General features: G+C 31.3%; 1 protein-coding gene across 6 annotated transcripts in view; it reads left to right on the top strand.

Moving 5' to 3' along the window:
* LOC142333058 (DNA replication licensing factor mcm7-like) overlaps positions 1-20,975 on the top strand; it is a 51,866-nt gene that overhangs the window by 13,909 nt on the left and 16,982 nt on the right. The window lies entirely within an intron of this gene.

The raw sequence follows: 20,975 nt of genomic DNA, 5'->3' as shown, positions 1-20,975 counted from the left end.
TCGCGTCGTTATTCAAAATGAAAATGAAGATTAATTGTAAAAATAAATGTTGTGTTGTTTTAAATAAATTATAAAAAATGCGCCTCGCTTTTATTTAACTAAATATTTTCATTACTTTTCATTTTAAAATTTAATAATTATTTATTGGTTATTTATTAGATATTTATATAATTTATTTTTTACTTTTTAGAGGGTTTTTCTAATTTGTTTCCTTTTTTTATTAATGTTAATATTAATATTAGTTCGATAAAAGCTTTTCTTAAAAAATAATTTTTTATATGTAATCAAATATATTTTTGTATTTTTTTTTTTTATTCAATTTCGTTTATTTTTTTAAAATATTTAATTCTTTTGTTTTGTAATTTTGAACATTTTGTTTCGTTGAATACTCAATAAAATCTGTCACATTTTCAAATATCTTTTTTTAATAGACCTCGAAATTCTTTTGTTTGCATTTTGTTTCTGTGTAATTTATTCATACTGTTTTACTCGGAATCAAATTCTCTACAAATTTTGTTTAAAACCTTAATGTGTTTATCACCGATTTAACAACGTTATTTTACACCAAACGTAAAATAGTTTTTTTTAACTCCACCTTTTTGTTTTTTTACCCCAGATTTCTCAAAAACTACTAAAAATACAATTCTGAGACCTACGTTTTTCAATTTTTCAGGTCAGATTTCATATAAAACGACCAAAGTTTCCCTTAATTTGGATCCCAATATTATAGTCTAGCTTAATTTTATCGAAGGCATAGAAATCAGGGCGAAATCTTTCGCCAGCCGATATTCGTTAACGAAGCGTTTCCGAACCTATATTTGTATGATTTTCTTCTTCATTTTCACCAGTATTTCACGTCCTGAGTGTTTGTTACGTACTTCGTGAATCACTCTGTATTAAACAGATATCCGATATGTGGAATGCTAGAACTACATTGAATGTTTTCCTTTTAATATAATATTCTGGAAATATTTTTTTCTTAATTTGCGACCGGTAAGCTGAATTTTTTTGTCTTTTTTGTGCCTGTACCGTTAGAACATCTCCTGTAAGTTTGTTATATTTTTTTTGTGAATATCTCTGTACATTCCTGTCCTTGTGACTTCTCTAACGTTTATTCTCTTCTGCTATTTTTTTTAATTAAATTTCCTGATGTCTCAAAACGTAAAGAAAATTCAATTTCAACCCCGCTTCCACCACATAACCGAAAATAAAACCGTACTTTTCTTCGAAAATTTTGTAAAAAATGTTGAAATCCAAATTGATTGTTTAAATACAAATTCATAAAATAATGTTAAAGTATATACATTAAATATAAAAGATTAGTACAAAATTTTTCACAATTTCGGTGTTAAAGATTATTTTGAGCACATCTTTTATTACACGTTGAACGGGAAGCAAATAAATCGTGTTTTTTGTTGTTTTTAATTAATATTATTTAAAAATTCATGAACAGATTATTATTCTTCCCGTAAAAGACATTTTTTTATTGTATTTAAAATAAATCGGTTGGAAGATTTTTCAAATGATTTGGAAATTTATTAAAACGATAGCATAATTTGAGTTATAAATGAAAACATTTCCGTTTTCTGGTTTAGTAAAGGTGGATATTGTTATTTTTTTTTTGTATATATTTTTTTTTGTCTACAGTCATTTGACTGGTTTGATGCGGCTCTCCAAGATTCCCTATCTAGTGCTAGTCGTTTCATTTCGGTATACCCCTTACATCCTACATCCCTAACAATTTGTTTTACATATTGCAAACGTTGCCTGCCTACACAATTTTTCCCTTCTACCTGTCCTTCCAATAATAAAGCGACTATTCCAGGATGCCTTAGTATGTGGCCTATAAGTCTGTCTCTTCTTTTAACTATATTTTTCCAAACGCTCCTTTCTTCATCTATTTGCCGCAACACCTTTTCATTTGTCGCTTTATCCACCCATCTGATTTTTAACATTCTCCTATAGCATTACATTTCAAAAGCTTCTAATCTTTTCTTCTCAGATACTCCGATCGTCCAAGTTTCACTTCCATATAAAGCGACGCTCCAAACATACACTTTCAAAAATCTTTTCCTGACATTTAAATTAATTTTTGATGTAAACAAATTATATTTCTTACTGAAGGCTCGTTTAGCTTGTGCTATTCGGCATTTTATATCGCTCCTGCTTCGTCCATCTTTAGTAATTCTACTTCCCAAATAACAAAATTCTTCTACCTCCATAATCTTTTCTCCTCCTATTTTCACATTCAGCGGTCCATCTTTGTTATTTCTACTACATTTCATTAATTTTGTTTTGTTCTTGTTTATTTTCACGCGATAGTTCTTGCGTAGGACTTCATCTATGCCGTTCATTGTTTCTTCTAAATCCTTTTTACTCTCGGCTAGAATTACTATATCATCGGCAAATCGTAGCATCTTTATCTTTTCACCTTGTACTGTTACTCCGGATCTAAATTGTTCTTTAACATCATTAACTGCTAGTTCCATGTAAAGATTTAAAAGTAACGGGGATTTTTTTATATATATTTGATATTTTTGATATATTTACGTAAAAAAATAAATTACAAAAAATCTTAAAAAAATGGGATTCGTTTAAAGCGAAATTGTTCTAAAAACTAGAAAATAATTTTTCTGTGATAATAAGATAATCTAAACAATTTTCAACATTTGTAAAAATGTTGCGTTCATAAAATATTACTTTGTCTTATCAATTTAATTTTTGTTCAATTTTTAGCTTTATTAATCCTCCCCGAACATTTATTCCAATTCTTCAATAATATTTTGTGAGCTACAATGGTTTTCTTTTTACAAATATTGAAAATTACTGTGATTATATTACAATTAATGAAAAATTATTTCCTACTTTTAAGAGAAATTTATTTTTAAAAGAACACCATTTTTCTTAATTAATGTATTTTTACTTTTTAGTCTCCCGCCTTCGCTTGTTCGTTTAAATGCTATCAATTCATTCACATCGGTTTATAATTTTTTCTCATTCTTTCTTAATCTAGTAGCGCCGAGTAAAAAATAAAATAAATCAACTTTCGCCCGCTAAAAATCAACTCGTCAAATCTCACCCGCTTCGCCTTTTCGCTTTCATTCGTTTGCTTTTGTGGATTATGTTGAAACATCGTAATCTAAACACTGAAATCGCATACAGAATTATAGTTCTTCTCTCTGAAATATGCATATATAGATTGTTCCTACAGGAGATTCTGGGTCAAGTCACATACAGCTGCCCTTGTGAAAAGCATATTAACCCTGTAAAAGGAGATCGGCCGAAGTGTCTGCTCTTTTGACTTATTCATTTTCATAAAGAAAGCAACATTTGAAAACTGAAGGTGTTTGAATGTAAAGGACAAGTCTAAAGGAATGTATGCCTAACACCATCGCACCTTTAAAGGTACATTTACCGATAATCCAAAGAGTATCGCAAAATATAGAGAAATTTTTTTGTAAAAAATGTAATTTCAAAAATGTAAATGGTGTATTTATATATATATATATATATGGGACTTGATGCCAATAAATTTTCAACCTAAAAGATCAAGGGGATGAGGCTCTAGAGCAAGGTAACCCTCAGTATCTCGATATTTCGCTTAATTAAGGTTTATCATAGGTACATTTGTTAATTAAAAAATAATATTTAAAAAAAATTCGCAAAACTGCATCCCCCTCCACCAAAAAAAATGAATCGTCTAAATAAACTAGTGGCTAAGTGACTATAGTGCCTCATTAGTACCTCTCTCACCACAAGGAGCGCTAATGTAGCACTGATGTAGAGCTGCTGGTGTCGTCTGTATGTTGCAACGTCAAAAGTAACCGGTAGAATTAAATAAATGAATAATATTTAAACTGTAAAAAGAGTATTTAAAATGGCCGCTAGTACCGCCACACCCGCGCAAATGAAATACGGTAAGTGCGCGCGCGTTAGTTAGAATTAATTTACAAAATGAAAAGATAAAGATGCTACGATTTGCTGATGATATAGTAATTCTAGCCGAGAGTAAAAAGGATTTAGAAGAGACAATGAACGGCATAGATGAAGTCCTACGCAAGAACTATCGCGTGAAAATAAACAAGAACAAAACAAAATTAATGAAATGTAGTAGAAATAACAAAGATGGACCGCTGAATGTGAAAATAGGAGGAGAAAAGATTATGGAGGTAGAAGAATTTTGTTATTTGGGAGGTAGAATTACTAAAGATGGACGAAGTAGAAGCTATATAAAATGCCGAATAGCACAAGCTAAACGAGCCTTCAGTAAGAAATATAGTTTGTTTACATCAAAAATTAATTTAAATGTCAGGAAAAGATTTTTGAAAGCGTATTTTTGGAGCGTCGCTTTATATGGAAGTGAAAATTGGACGATCGGAGAATCTGAGAAGAAAAGATTAGAAGCTTTTGAAATGCGATGCTATAGGAGAATGTTAAAAATCAGATGGGTGGATAAAGTGACAAATGAAGAGGTGTTGTGGCAAATAGATGAAGAAAGAAGCATTTGGCAAAATATAGTTAAAAGAAGAGACAGACTTATAGGCCACATACTAAGGCATCCTGGAATAGTCGCTTTATTATTGGAAGGACAGGTAGAAGGGAAAAATTGTGTAGGCAGGCCACGTTTGGAATATGTAAAACAAATTGTTAGGGATGTAGGATGTAGAGGGTATACTGAAATGAAACGACTAGCACTAGATAGGGAATCTTGGAGAGCTGCATCAAACCAGTCAAATGACTGAAGCCAAAAAAAAAAATTGAATTAATTAAAAAAAGAAATATATTTAAATCAAATGATAAATATTTTAAATTAAGTTGTTTGTGTAAGCCGTACAACATAAAATAGCCGCGTGACGGTAAAGTCTTACAAAACTGTGTTTTCAGCTTTTTCTTTAGAAAAAATTCTAAATACAATTTAATTTTGACGGTGAAAACTTCATTTGGTTAAAAAGATAAACTGAGACGCAAAATGTTTTATTACAAATATATATTTATTTTTTCACATTAATGCTTTTAATACTGCATTATTTTTAAATTAAAAACATAAATTGTTCAAGGAGTTCAAATCTGACTCGTTCCCAGGAAAAGTAAAAATGATAGATTTTCAAGGCTTACTCTTCACTTAATTGAATGATTTTAATTATAGTTTCATGAATTTTCTATAGGAAAATCCTCTAGTAATCCTTGGAAAAGTTTTTTTTTATAATTATGCGAACGGAAAATTATTTAGTCTAATAAACGATTTGTTTATTAGACTAAACATTTTTATTTGACTATAACTCTAGAATCGATGAAAATAAAAGTACCATTCATGATATATCGTTGAAAAGCTCTCAATTAGGGCTTATTATTGCATTTAAGAAAAGGTCCAACTTTTTTTTATTTTGGGCTTTTTGAAGTAGATTGCAATCGGGTGGTGTAGGGTGATTTTTTTTCATAAGGTACTTCTCTAGAATAAAGTGTTACAAGAGTAGCAAATACATATGCCTGAATTATTGAGATTGCTGTTTCAAATGTTGTTAGGGTTATTTGAATCGGAATATTATAATTTTGATGAGAGTTTTGATGTTACAACAATCCTAAATTTCAACATCCTACGGTTATTCCTATATTAATTTGTTGTTTTACATATCATTTCTATTTTTTCTAATGACTGTGATGTATGTAAAATATCTTTTATATTAATATTACTAATTAAGGATAATATTTTCTATGAAAGTAATGATCTTTATTAATTAGACAATGCATTTGGCGATCATAATAAACATTTTGAATCGGTATATCGATATTTAGAATATATATTCCTGTTTTGTGAAGACAGGAATTCCTCATTCTATATTCCCTAGTAAGCCTGAAAAATGTTTTTTTTTTTTTGTTATTGAAATTCACTGTTACTTGTGCTAAAAAAAAGAAAGTTTTATTAAAACTGAAATAGTTAAAAGAAAAAGACAAACGCTACATGTATGGAGTTCAAAGACAAATTATAGTATATTAAAAAACAATACAAAAAAAAGCCTTGTACGTGACCACTGTTCATCGTGGCAAAGGAGTGACGGTTGTCGTTTTTTTTATTTTATACATGCCGTCTAGAGCGGCAAATTAAAAGTAAAATTAACTTGGTATGCAGTTAGCAATCGTTCGAGATATTAAAAAGAAATTAAAAAAATACATTAAACAAATTTGTCGCTAACTTCTAATACTGGCGTACTAACAGTAATAGTTTATAAGCAAATTAACTGGTGGTAGAATTTTTAAATTGCTATAATATATTCAAACATAGATCAAGTGTAAGCATATCCATTGCTGAATTTATTTGTTGACCAACAAAATGTTAAAAGAATTAATATCTGATTGAGGTTAACATGAATAGTTGTTATTAATTGTACGAAAGACAATTTTGAGTGCGTTTTCTTTTTTCCCGAATTTGGATCGTCATGTTTTCTTTATTTTAAGATACTAATAGTAGAATTCTTTAATGTAAGATGAATTCAGAATTTAAAAATTATAATTTGTTTTATCGGTTTAATATTTAACGATGTTATTAGTTTCTTTCGTTTTCGTAACATACAGGTCTTTTTTATATTCACAAAAAAAATCGCTCTTTTTTTTTACAACTGAAGTCCACATGATGCTCAATAAATTTCTCGATATTTCTCTCACGTGTTTTGCATAAATTTCTCCTTATTATTGAATTATTATTATTATTATTGTGCTTTCACGGCCAACATGGGACCACTTAAGTCAATTTTAGTTGGATCTTTTCTGAGAAAAGCGTGTTATTTTACTCTTTCGAGCTGCCCAGTATTTCTTCATCCGTTCAGATCTTGCTTTCTTTTCTTCATCCGTAAACACCCTTTTCGTTGTATTTTGTCGTTTGTCTGTCTTTTGTTTAAATCTAATGCTCTTATCTTTTAGCTTTGTAATTTTTCCAGTTTTATTCTGTAGGTCAGTCAGGGAAATTCCCAATTCTTTCATATCTTCTCTAATTTCTTTGATCCATCCTACTTCTAGCTTTTGGAACCAGAGCTTTTCAATGATATTTCTTGACGGTCTTGTTTGCGGTGTCCTTATGAGATGACCGAAGAAAGAGATTCTTTTTTTCCGCATAGTATCAGTAACAGACTCTATTTCTCGATACACCACCTCGTTTGGCACAATCCACCATCGGCCTTCTTTTTGGTGTTTTTTATCGATACACGTTCTGACAATTCTCCTCTCTATTTTCAGAATTTTTTCAATTCGGTTTTTCTGAGTGATTTTGAAAAGGGTCTCGCTTCCGTAGGTGACTTCTGGCTGTACTACAGTTTTATAATGTTTAAGTTTTGTTTTAGCAGAAAGGCATTTTTTGTTATATGTTGACCGAGTTAATTTTTGGGATTTAATCATTTTATTTGTCCTGTTTTGCCATGTCACTTTTTCATTTAAATTATAAGTTATTATTTCCCCTAGATATTTAAATAGTTTTATTATTTTAATTTTCTGATTGTTTACCGTAATGCGCTCTATTACCAGAGGATCTATGGCCATCAGTTCAGTTTTTTCGAAAGAGATATGAAGCCCTATCTTTTGTGCTAGGTTTTGAAGGCTCATGATTTGTGTTTTGGTATTATTGAATTATTATTAATGTAAAAGTTCTTTTTTCAGTCAGAGGTTAATAAATCAAGAGATGAAGTCCGATTCGAACCGACGTGCTTTTTCCTAAGATCCAAATATTTCATTAATTAAATTTTTATTCGGCTACAACTCTAGAATCGATGAAAATAAGTACCACTCATGATATATCGTTGAAAAGCTCTCAATTAGGGCTTATTATTGCATTTAAGAAAAGGTCCAATTTTTTTGGATTTTGGGCTTTTTGAACACTTTTTGATAGTAGATTGCAATAAAAAAGGGTGGTGTACAATTAGATGTTACAACAATCGTAAATCCAAAATTTCAACATCCTACAGTTAATCGTTTTTGAGTTATGCGAGATACAATCCGAAATATTTCGCGATCACAATACTTCCTTTACTTCGTACAAGGAAGTAAAAATATATCCACTTTATTAAATCAACCATCAAGCATCGATTTAATACACAGATAATGCCAATGTCAATGTCTGATTTAAATACAGTATAATATTTCGGCTTACGAGAAAATATGTTTCTGTTACCATTTTAATAAATTACCGAAGCATTTCTAAGATTTTCACACCGATTTATTTAAAATACAATTAAAAAATTTTCTTTAATAAAAACAATACTGTTCTATAAATTAATTTTTAAATAATACTGATAAAAAAATTCTGAATATTTCTGCTTCCCGTTCAACGTGTAATATTTATGTGTGTAATATTTATGAAAATGGGGAATTTCCATCAGACTTCAAAAAAAGTGTTATAGTTATGATACCAAAGAAAGCAGGGGCAGATAAATGTGAAGAATACAGAACAATTAGTTTAACTAGTCGCGCATCAAAAATCTTAACTAGAATTTTATACAGAAGAATTGAGAGGAGAGTGGAAGAAGTGTTAGGAGAAGACCAATTTGGTTTCAGGAAAAGTATAGGGACAAGGGAAGCAATTTTAGGCCTCAGATTAATAGTAGAAGGAAGATTAAAGAAAAACAAACCAACATACTTGGCGTTTATAGACCTAGAAAAGGCTTTCGATAACGTAGACTGGAATAAAATGTTCAGCATTTTAAAAAATTAGGGTTCAAATACAGAGATAGAAGAACAATTGCTAACATGTACAGGAACCAAACAGCAACAATAACAATTGAAGAACATAATAAAGAAGCCCTAATAAGAAAGGGAGTCCGACAAGGATGTTCCCTATCGCCGTTACTTTTTAATCTTTACATGGAACTAGCAGTTAATGATGTTAAAGAACAATTTAGATTCGGAGTAACAGTACAAGGTGAAAAGATAAAGATGCTACGATTTGCCGATGATATAGTAATTCTAATCGAGAGTAAAAAGGATTTAGAAGAAACAATGAACGGCATAGATGAAGTCCTACGCAAAAACTATCGCATGAAAATAAACAAGAACAAAACAAAAGTAATGAAATGTAGTAGAAATAACAAAGATGGACCACTGAATGTGAAAATAGGAGGAGAAAAGATTTTGGAGGTAGAAGAATTTTGTTATTTGGGAAGTAAAATTACTAAAGATGGACGAAGCAGGAGCGATATAAAATGCCGAATAGCACAAGCTAAACGAGCCTTCAGTAAGAAATATAATTTGTTTACATCAAAAATGAATTTAAATGTCAGAAAAAGATTTTTGAAGGTGTATGTTTGGAGTGTCGCTTTATATGGAAGTGAAACTTGGACAATCGGAGTATCTGAGAAGAAAAGATTAGAAGCTTTTGAAATGCGGTGCTATAGGAGAATGTTAAAAATCAGATGGGTGGATAAAGTGACAAATGAGGAGGTATTGCGGAAAATAGATGAAGAAAGAAGCATTTGGAAAAATATAGTTAAAAGAAGAGACAGACTTATAGGCCACATCCTGGAATAGTCGCTTTAATATTGGAAGGACAGGTAGAAGGGAAAAATTGTGTAGGCAGGCCACGTTTGGAGTATGTAAAACAAATTGTTGGGGATGTAGGATGTAGAGGGTATACTGAAATGAAACGACTAGCACTAGATAGGGAATCTTGGAGAGCTGCATCAAACCAGTCAAATGACTGAAGACAAAAAAAAAAAAGTTCAACGTGTAAATCAAATAACTTTCGTTATTATTTCTTGAATTTGAATTATTTTTTCATTTTGTAAATATTTAGTTTCTCGTGTATTTATAATTTAAATAAGTAATATAGTTGTCAATACAATTTTTTTTAATATAATTAATTTATAATTTGTGATGCGGCTCTGACCAAAATTTTACTACGATTTCTGTAAAATTCAACCTGTAAAATACCGGGTTAATTCTTTTGTTATCTAACTATCCCTGACGCGATATGTTTAATGTATTAGTACGTATCGATCAAAATAAAAGATTCTTTTATATATTTTATACGGATAAAATTAACATTAAATATACTGTTTCGGTTGTGAAAATACTGTTTATAAACTTTAGAACTATGTTATTCCAAATGAACAAATTATATATATTTAATACGAGGGTTATTTTTTTTTCAAGGTCCGATCAGTCACGAAATTAAAACCACAGTGAAAATAAAAATGTTTTTATTTGTAACAAGTATTTACATAGTTACGATATTTCTCTACATAGTCGCCACTACGATTTAGACATTTGTCGTAGCGCGGTACCAACTTTCCAATACCTCGTCATAGAACAGAGCCGCCTGTGCTCCGTGGCTGTGAAACATGGCTGTTTTCAGCCGTGTTTCTACGCCGGTCTGCAGCTCGATGTCTGTGCCAAAATGTTGCCCTCCTAGCCGGCGTTTCATCGAGCAAAGAGGTGAAAATCGGATGGAGCCAAGTCCGGGCTGTACGATGGGTGATCAAACAATTCCCGACGAAAACGCTGCAGGAGCTTCTTTGTTACAGGCGCAGTGTGCGGCCGAGCATTGTCATGGAGAAAGACAATGTCTGATGACGACATTCCTCTCCGCTTATTCTGAATCGCCTTCGTAGACGTTGAAGAGTCACGCAGTATGAGGCTGCAGTGATGGTCGTGCCGCGTTCCATGAAATCCACCAAGAGAACTCCATTCCGGTCCCGGAACACAGTAGCCGTACACATCCTGTTGGAGAAGGTCGCTTGAACTTCTTTGGTTTACCGGGAGAATAAGAACGCATCCACCGTTTGGATTGTTCTTTTGTTTCTTCAGTTTCAAATTGGCTCCTTGTCTCGTCCCCTGCGACAATTTTGTTCAAAAAAGTTTTTCCTTCATTGCGGTAGCGCTGGAGAAACGTTAGGGAGGCGTCCATTCTCATTGTTTTGTGACGGTCGGACAGCATCTTGGGAACCCATCTCGCACACAGTTTTAGTCTCTCATTCGCAATGATGTAGAGAGCCGACCTTGAAATTTCAGGAAACGAATCGCTCGATACAGAAATTGTGAACCGACGATTTTCTCGAATCGTCTCATCCACTCGCTCAACGAGATCATCGATCGACAGTCGCTTCCTTCCCTGACCGCCTGCATCATAATTTCGGCTATGCCGGTCAAGTCATACAATACGCTGGATTCCAGTTTTTCCGGAAAGTTTTTGCGAGTCAAAAACTATTCACAAATAAATCGAAATCATCATTAGAAGTTCTGTTTATTAAAAAAAAATTAATACGAAACCAAAAAATTAACAAGTATAAAATAACCTTTAAAAACCCCGTGACGTAAAAAAAATTAAATAAAAGTTACAGGTTAAAAATTATAATAAAAAATAAAATTAAAAACGTTAAAGTTTATGATATTTACGGCTCAACATTTGTAGGGTACATGAAAGATAATTTTGTAAAAGAACAAAGTCGATAGCTGCAATCGCTTTCGTTTCGCTACGGTCAGGAGTTAAAGATCTAAATTTAAACAAAGTTTTTTGAGATTAAACATTATTTTCATAATTTCTACGTTACATTCTGTTGAATTAGCAAAAAATAAGCTAAACCCACCGGGTTGGTCTAGTGGTGAACGCGTCTTCCCAAATCAGCTGATTTGGAAGTCGAAAGTTACAGCGTTCAAGTCCTAGTAAAGACAGTTACTTTTATACGGATTTGAATACTAGATCGTGGATACCGGTGTTCTTTGGCGGTCGGGTTTCAATTAACCACACATCTCAGGAATAGTCGAACTGAGAATGTACAAGACTACACTTCATTTACACTCATATATATCATCCTCTGAAATATTATCTAAAACGGTAGTTACCGGAGGCTAAACAGGAAAAGAAAGAAAGCAAAAAATAAGCTATTCTTCTCCACTATGGCCCGATGTCATGGAATTGTAGTCTTGTACAATCGGAGTGGAATGGAATAGAATGCAAAGTTGGTGGCCGGAGTTTATAGATTCTCCCTACGGATCGCAGAACCTGGACAGAGTCCCTTGCTGCTGGATCTTGTACAATTACAGACCGACCTTTCCTGAGATATGTAGATAATTGAACCTCCAACAACTAAATACATCGATATTCACTGCTGACTAGTATTTAAGTCCGTATGAAAGATTTATAAATAATTTTTATGTTTTTAATTTTATAATTTAAAAATAAAATAATTAGAAGTTGAACGTAAATATAATTTATCGATAAAAATACGTAATTAAAATGGTAGAGCGTAAAATATCTTAAACAACTGGAAATTTATAAAAAAAATGTTTAAATCTGATCGTAAAAATAAGAACAAAAAACATACTTATTTGTAAACTAAAAATAATAACATATGTTATAATTAAAGGAAATATTGATTTTACGAAATCCTTTTTCTTCGTAAATCGTAAATTAAATTAAAGTTTAACGTAGAATTTCGCATATAATATTAAAACTTTAACGGAAGTAGAGAATCAATCAGACGTTTAATAAAAGTAAAGAATCCATCAGACGTCTTTCTTTTTATATCGTAATAAATATTTTATTTATTTTTTTAGTCGTTGTGTCGACATAATCTTGGTGACGGTTGAATTTGTATTGTTGTTTTATATTGTGAGTAGGTTAACAGAACCAGAAAAAAAATTGTTTCTATTTATTGTTTGTGTTTAAAATAATTATTGAAAACACTTCATTCCGGGAAAATTCTTAGATAGGTAAGAATATAAATTAAAATCTGGAAACTACAACCGAAAAAAAATAAGTAAAAAGATTTTTCATAGACTTTATTTTATGTAAAATTTAAGTTCTGATGATAATATTTACGCATTATTAAGAAAGTTATTTTACCGTGTTTAAATTATCATTTAAATTCAGCACAAATTATTCGCGTAGATTATGAATTGTAATTCTATCGTTAATTTTTAACAGCGGTTGTAAAAGAAATAGTATTGCATATCCCTTAACAAATAATTTTTCGAAGGATAAGTTATCTACTTTTCTTTAGTTGCCTGATAAAATATAGCAACAGACGGTTATAATTTCTGTCAACTATGAAAGTAATACATTTTTTACGACTTAACAATGCAAATATTTTTTTTTAACCTTAGGAAACACCATTAGGTATTGCCTCAGAGGGTGAGACGAATGATTTGTAGCGTGTGTAAAAATGCCATGCCTGACCGGGATTCGAACCCGGGATCTCCGGATTAAAGACAGAGACGCTGCCGCGTTTTTTCTTCGATTGGACCATCGATTTAACTTATTTATTCTTTTCCAAAATGATCGTTCTTTCCTTGTGTTTCTCTCTTTATTCCATTTTAATGTTTAATTTTTAATATTCTATTATTTTTCCAAATGCGTTTCTACTTTTAATTATTTGTTCCGAGATATCTAATATTTTTAAATCCTTGTCAACCGTGCGATTTTTGTTTTTCTCTTTTTAAAGTATGTAATTAACCTCTTAATTAGTCTGTGTTCTTAACGGTTCTGTATAGATTCCATAAAATTTGTGTCTTCTTTTTATACGTATTAGTTACTATATTTGCAAATTTCTGTAAATTTCTTCTGAGCTTTTACGTCTATTTTCTCCATTGACGATTTTAGGGCCGTGAAGTTTTCTTAATATTATCTTTATTTTCTTTTTTTTTTGAAAAATTTTGCAAACATCCGCTCCGTATAGGGTTTCTGAAATGACAGTTCTGCAATGTCTAATTTTCGCATTTTTTGTTATACGGAGTGATTCAGGAGGATAGGCCAATACTTATTTCTAAAATAAGAAAAAGTTCATACAAACAAATGTCCGAAAACGCTTCGTTACAGAGTTATACACAGTGAAAGATTTCGCCCGAGTTTCAGTTCCTCCGGGTAAATTAAGGCTTTCTGAAATTCTGGCAAGGTCAATTAAGGGGCAAATTCAATAGTTTTATAGTTTTTGAACTGGGAAATCGAAAAAATAGGTCACAGAACTGTATCTCTGTTAGTTTCTAAGATATCCCGTGTAAAACGCTAAAAATAGGGTCAAAAAACACATTTTTTAGGTCTAACGTACAATAAAGTTGTTAAATTGGCAATAAATCATACATTTTTTAATTCTTTTTTGTCAGTGTGTGATATAAAACTGTTGCCGACGACTCCAACGAAAATACCGTATGTTCTAAACGGATATACTCATGTTTTTCGTTAACTTTACAGGACTTCCCGGCCATTCTGTAGAATGCATAATCATAGTTAATTACTTAAAATTTCAAAATATTTGATTTTATAAAAAAAAAAAATACAACGTAAAAAGTGTTGTAAACACTTATCCTTTTTTTGTAATTAAAATTATTAAACTACATGAATAACAAAATAGAGCTGTTAAAACACATAGATAGGGGAAAAAATTACTTAACATAATTGAATATTAAAAACTGCATTACCAGGCGTACACTGAACTTTTTATGATTTTTTCGTAATTTCTAGAGAGTTTTCAAACAAATTGGAACCTTAAGCAAAACAACAAAAAATACGTATTTTTTCTATCTAGTTTTTAAGTTAACATTTTTTTTTGCGTACTACGATAACAATTATTGTTGTTAGAAGTTACAATCTTCCAGACAGTTAAAGAAATTGTCTTTAGTCATTTAGAGCTGGTTTGATGCAGCTTTCCAAGATTCCCTATCTAGTACCAGTCGTTCCATTTCAGTATAAATCCTACATCCCTAACAATTTGTTTTACATATTCCAAACGTTGTCTGCCGGCACAATTTTTCCCTTCTACCTGTCCTTCCAATATTAAAATGACTATTCCAGGATGCCTTAATATGCGAGTCTTTTTTAATAAGTGAGCCTGTAAGTCTTTCTCTAATTTTAACTATATTTTACTAAATGCTTTTTCTTCGTCGATTTGCCGCAACACCTCTTCGTTTGTCACTTTATCCACCCGTCTGATTTTTAACATTCTCCTATAGCACCGCATTTCAAAATCTTCTAATCTTTTCTTCTCGGGTACTCCGATCGTCCATGTTTCACTTTCATATAAAGCGATGCTCCAAACAGAGATTTTAAAAAATCATTTCCTGACGTTTAAATTAATTTTTGATGTAAATAAATTATATTTCTGACTGAAAGCTCCTTTCGCCTGTACTATTCGGCATTTTATATTGCTCCTGCTTCGTCCATCTTTAGTAATTCTACTTCTCAAATAATAAAATTCTTCTACCTCCATAATCTTTTCTCCTCCTATTTTCACATTCAGCGGTCCATCTTTGTTATTTCTACTACATTTCATTACTTTTGTTTTTTTCTTGTTTATTTTCACGCGGTAGTTCTTGCGTAGGACTTCATCTATGCCGTTCATTGTTTCTTCTAAATCCTTTTTACTCTCGGCTAGAATTACTACATCATCAGCAAATCGTAGCATCTTTATCTTTTCACCTTGTACTGTTACTCCGGATCTAAATTGTTCTTTAACATTATTAACTGCTAGTTTTATGTAAAGATTAAAAAGTAACGAAGATAGGGAACATCCTTGTCGGACTCCCTTTCTTATTACGGCTTCTTTCTTATGTTCGTTGCTTAAACTGTCTCCCTCCAACCACTAATATTCATAACAACTGGACCTTCTTAAAGAAATTACTAACTTTATACTATGACCAATTGACCAGTTGTGATTTTAACATTTTATAAATTACTTTTTACATAATTTAATTTTAATGATATTGAAGAATAACTTTTCCTGAAGGTGTTTGAATTACGGAAAGTACTAGGAAAGAGACTATAGAAGAATTGTGTCGTTAAGGTTGAATTTCATTTATTTATATAAAATAATATTATTTATGTCTTTATTTTTAGAAGTTGGCAGCCAATAAAAGTAACTACTATAACTGATAATGTATTAATATAAAACTATTTTATTTGATAACTCGTTAATTAGTATAGTATTAAGCAAATTTCAACTATAAACCGGTAAAACTGGTTAAATTTTATAAACATTACTACTAACAGTGTTGTCTATACTTTTATTTTGAAGATATGTCTGCAGTCAGCTCAGCATAATCTGGGTTTTTATTACATTGTGTTATTGTTATTGATTTTACGGATGCTATAAATAAGTCATAGTTTGATGAAATAGGACCAAGTGTCATACAATAACACTAGTCAACAATATATATATATATATATATATATATCTTTCATGTGACACACAACTTTTTTTTAACTGTAATTTGGGTACTCGTTTCAAATATGCTATGGGAATGTGTTACCACGTAAAGGTTTTTTGTAAATTTGTAAAATCTTTTTACAATAAACTCATTTTAATCAATACTGGTTACAGTTATATTTTAAATTCCATTTTTGTATTGTATCTTTAATGGTAACCAGTAGTTGACAAAAATGAGTATTATAAAAAAAATATTATGTTTTACTTTTAAACAATATGATTGTGCACCTAGGATCAATATAAAAGCTGGTGCCCCATATTATTTGCATAGTAAATCTAATTGAATGGTTGAAGGGGAAACGAACCGTATCATTTGCTGTACTGCTGGTTTGGCGTGTGAAACTAAGTACCACTTCACAGACTACTACTTTCAAGACAAATATATTTTCATTCAAAAATAGAAAGTTTATAAATTTTTTTTTGACTAAAGTCATTTGACTGGTTTGATGCAGCTCTCCAAGATTCCCTATCTAGTGCTAATCGTTTCATTTCGGTATACCCCCTACACCCTACATCCCTAACAATTTGTTTTACATATTCCAAACGTGGCCTGCCTACACAATTTTTCCCTTCTACCTGTCCTTCCAATATTAAAATGACTATTCCAGGATGCCTTAGCATCCTGGAATAGTCGCTTAGCATCATTAACTAGTAGTTAATGATGTTAAAGAACAATTTAGATTCGGAGTAACAGTACAAGGTGAAAAGATAAAGATGCTACGATTTGCTGATGATATAGTAATTCTAGCCGAGAGTAAAAAGGATTTAGAAGAATCAATGAACGGCATACATGAAGTCCTATGCAAGAACTAACGCGTGAAAATAAACAAGAACAAAACAAAAGTAATGAAATGTAGTAGAAATAACAAAGATATGGACCACTGAATGTGAAAAAATAGGAGGAGAAAAGATTATGGAGGTAGAAGAATTTTATTATTTGGGAGGTAGAATTACTAAAGATGGACGAAGCAGGAGCGTTATAAAATGCCGAATAGGACAAGCGAAACGAGCCTTCAGTAAGAAATATAATTTGTTTACATCAAACATTAATTTAAATGCCAGGAAAAGATTTTTGAAAGTGTATGTTTCGAGTGTCGCTTTATATGGAAGTGAAACTTGGACGATCGGAGTATCTGAGAAGAAAAGATTAGAAGCTTTTGAAATGCGGTGCTATAGGAGAATGTTAAAAATCAGACGGGTGGATAAAGTGACAAATGAAGAGGTATTGCGGCAAATAGATGAAGAAAGAAGCGTTTGGAAAAATATAGTTAAAAGAAGAGACAGACTTATAGGTCATATACTAAGGCATCCTGGAATAGTCGCTTTAATATTGGAAGGACAGGTAGAAGGGAAAAATTGTGTAGGCAGGCCACGTTTGGAATATGTAAAACAAATTTTTAGGGATGTAGGATGTAGAGGGTATACTGAAATGAAACGACTAGTACTTGATAGGGGATCTTGGAGAGCTGCATCAAACCAGTCAAATGACTGAAGACAAAAAAAAAACAAAAAAAAGGTATTTTACATAAATTTTTATAATCTATTTTAAATTTAATTTTCTGAAATTATTTTAATTTTTTTTTAATCTTTTACGATATAGATATGACCCTTCGAGTAGACAATGTTGAAATGGCCACCTTTGATGACGATGAAGAGTACGTTACCATTTAAATTAATAAATAAGTGCAATTGTTTGTTTATTTAATTATGGTTTGATTTTAAAATCTTTGTTTTGTTATGCAATTTAATTTACCGAAGATGCGTATGTTAAATATTATTGCCTGTACACGTGATTAGTATTTACCTTACGCTTATGGTAAGTATGGCTTTTTGTAAATGTAGAGTATGGGAATTCAAAGTATGAGAAATTCTGTTTATAACCAGCATTTGAATTCATAATTATCTATATTAATGACATCTCTGCCATTAAAGAAGTTAGTGGAGTGTTGAAATATATTTTTGTTAAAATAAAATAATAAAAATTCATAATTAGAGAATCTACTCTTAACCTTAATTTTTTAGATCAAAGTATTTTTATCCTGGATCAAAGTATAAAATTAATATCGGCAATCTTTTACTGATTTACTAAGCGTTTGTCACTGTTAATATTAATACAATTGTTTAAATTAAATTTCCACCAACAATTTAAAAAGATTAAATCCTAGTATAGGGTGATTTTTTAGTCCTGTTACCCGATTGTTAATGTCTGGTAATTTTTTTCTAAGAAAGGGAAATTTTGTTTTGTGACACGAAGTTGGTTTCAACCGGTACGGCAGTGTGAGTTGATTCTCCTTGAGCTGTATAGACTTTTGTGCCGTTTCCGGTCGTGTTACGAACAGAATATCTGTTATCGTAGAACGAGTTTTCATTCTTGAACGATATTTTGCTACGAAATCGTACGCGAGTGTAAACGAATCATTTCAAATTAAATTTGTTAGTGTTCCTCCGCCAGAAAAAATGTCAATTTCTAGGATAGAAAACGTAGCGGTCGACCGACTCGCTTATCAGATGACGTTTTAGAGAAAGTGAAAACAAGATCGCTCAATTCTCCACGGAAATGTTTACGAAAACTTTCCACGCAAGTCTGTTTGTCATATTCGAGTGTTCAGAAAGCCGCTAAAAAAATTGGAATCGTATCCGTATCGCGTACGATTAGTCCAAGAGCTTCAGCCTCCAGATTTAAACAAGCGATTGCAATATCGCCGTCGGTTTAGGTCTCTCGTAAACGATAACGGAATCGAATTTTTAAACGCGGTGTTCTTTAGCGGTGAAGCTAGGATCCATCTCGATGGTTTTGCAAAGAGTCAAAACTGTCGAATTTGGGCGGTTGAAAATCCTAACGCTTTACAAGACAAATCTTTGCATCCTGAAAAAATTGGTGTGTAGTGTGCGATATCTCGTCATCGTATAGTCGGACCCATATTCTTCGAACAGAGAGTAAACGGCGAAGTATACAGGAATATTGTGCGCCGATTTGTGTCCCTCCTGGAACCTCAAGAACGGTATTGCCGGTTTCAGCAAGACGGCGCTATATACCACAGGTCTCGAGAACCGTGGATTTTCTGTAAGAGCTCTTTGATGATCGTATAATAAGCAAGGGCTTATGGCCTCCAAGGTCCCCAGACCTCATATCTCCCGACTGCTTTCTGTGGGGCTATATTAAGTTCCGAGGCCTTCAAAAACAATCCTTACACTATTGATGAACTTAGTCAGTATTACAGACTTAATCGCGAATATTTCCAATGCTGCTCTTTAAAAGGTTTCTGCTAATATGATGAAAAGAGTCCGTGCGTGTATAACCGTAAGGGGTGGGCATTTTGAGCATATTCTTTAACAATTATGTAAGCAATAGCTTTTTATTAAATCTCTTTTGTAAGTAACAAATACATTTTTTTATTCCACCTAATTTCCCTTTCTTAAATTACATTTAAAATTGGGTAACAGGAGTAAAAAATCACTCTGTACTTTTGGAGCTGTTACTCTATCTTCTGGGATTTTCTAAAAGATGTTAATTTAAATTTATATCGATAAACGTTTTTAAAATAAACTGTTAATGTTCGTAATAGTTGGTCGTCAAGTATAAAATTAATTCATACGTCAATAAAACAGTAACGTCATGTTTGTAAGATGTTTGCGACTATTATTAAATAGATTTAATATTAAATGAAATGTTACAAACGTGTTAATAATTAATTATTTTATAATTTGTTTATATATAATTGATATTATTTATAAACAATTATTATGAACATCACAGTTTAATTTAAGAACGATTATTGATTTGAATTAATTAACACTTTTTAGATAACTTTAAAGTACTAGGATTTACACTTTTTAAATTGTTGGTAAGTGGAAATTTAATTTATACAATCTTTTACTAACTTAACTCTCTTATAAACTGTGAAATTGATTTACCTCTAAACATAAAGATTCAACTAAGAAAAGGTCTATGCTTCTTTTCTTATTAGCAATAATGGTGTATTGCCTAGATTGAGAAAAAGTAACCTATTTAAATTACCGTAACGTGTAACATATTTAGTTAAACCCCGCTGGCTTGGTCTAGAGGTGAACTCATTACAGATCAGCTGATTTCAAAGATTTACATTTATACAGATTTGAATACCAGTATTCTTTGGTGGTTTGGTTTCAATTTACCACATACCTCAGGAATGGTTGGTCTAAGACTGTACAAGACTGTACTTCATTTACATTCATCCTTTGAAGTAATACCATATGTTGGTTCTAGACGCTAAACAGAAAAAACAGCCTATTCAGTAAGACAAAATTCTTAATTTATAATTTCAGTTGTTTGGTGGGCATTTACAAATTATTCTTTAACTTATTTTTATATTAAAATAAAAGAAGAATAATAAATAGCTTGTTAATTATTCTAAAAAAAGTTTTTTTGTAATTTTTAAAGATATTTGAAAGAGCCGGTTATATTTAGTTAATATTTTGTACAGGTGCTAAAAAAATGTGCATACGTTATATAAAGTAGAAACAAGTGCAGATGATGAAAATTAGAGTTGAAAATAAAATACGGTGTTGAATCAAGCATTGCAAATAACATTAAGATTGGAATTTTATTGGCATGTTAGTATTCAAGTTAAGAATAACCTTTTGTTATCCTTAGAATCGGCATGGGAGTATCAAGCTGAACTATAAATTAACAAAAATTATTTTGCATAAAAATACTTCTAAAGATATTGACACCTGTTTTTTTAGAGATAACTTTTTACCAAAGTTGTTGCACTTCTCTCATGAATAGTTCACCATCCATTCCTTTTTGTTATTTCA

This window comes from Lycorma delicatula, chromosome 12 (genome assembly GCF_047948215.1).
Source record: "Lycorma delicatula isolate Av1 chromosome 12, ASM4794821v1, whole genome shotgun sequence".
Lineage (NCBI taxonomy): Eukaryota > Metazoa > Arthropoda > Insecta > Hemiptera > Fulgoridae > Lycorma > Lycorma delicatula.
The sequence above is the reverse complement of the archived record's forward strand: the minus strand, read 5'-3'. Positions and strand labels throughout refer to the sequence as shown.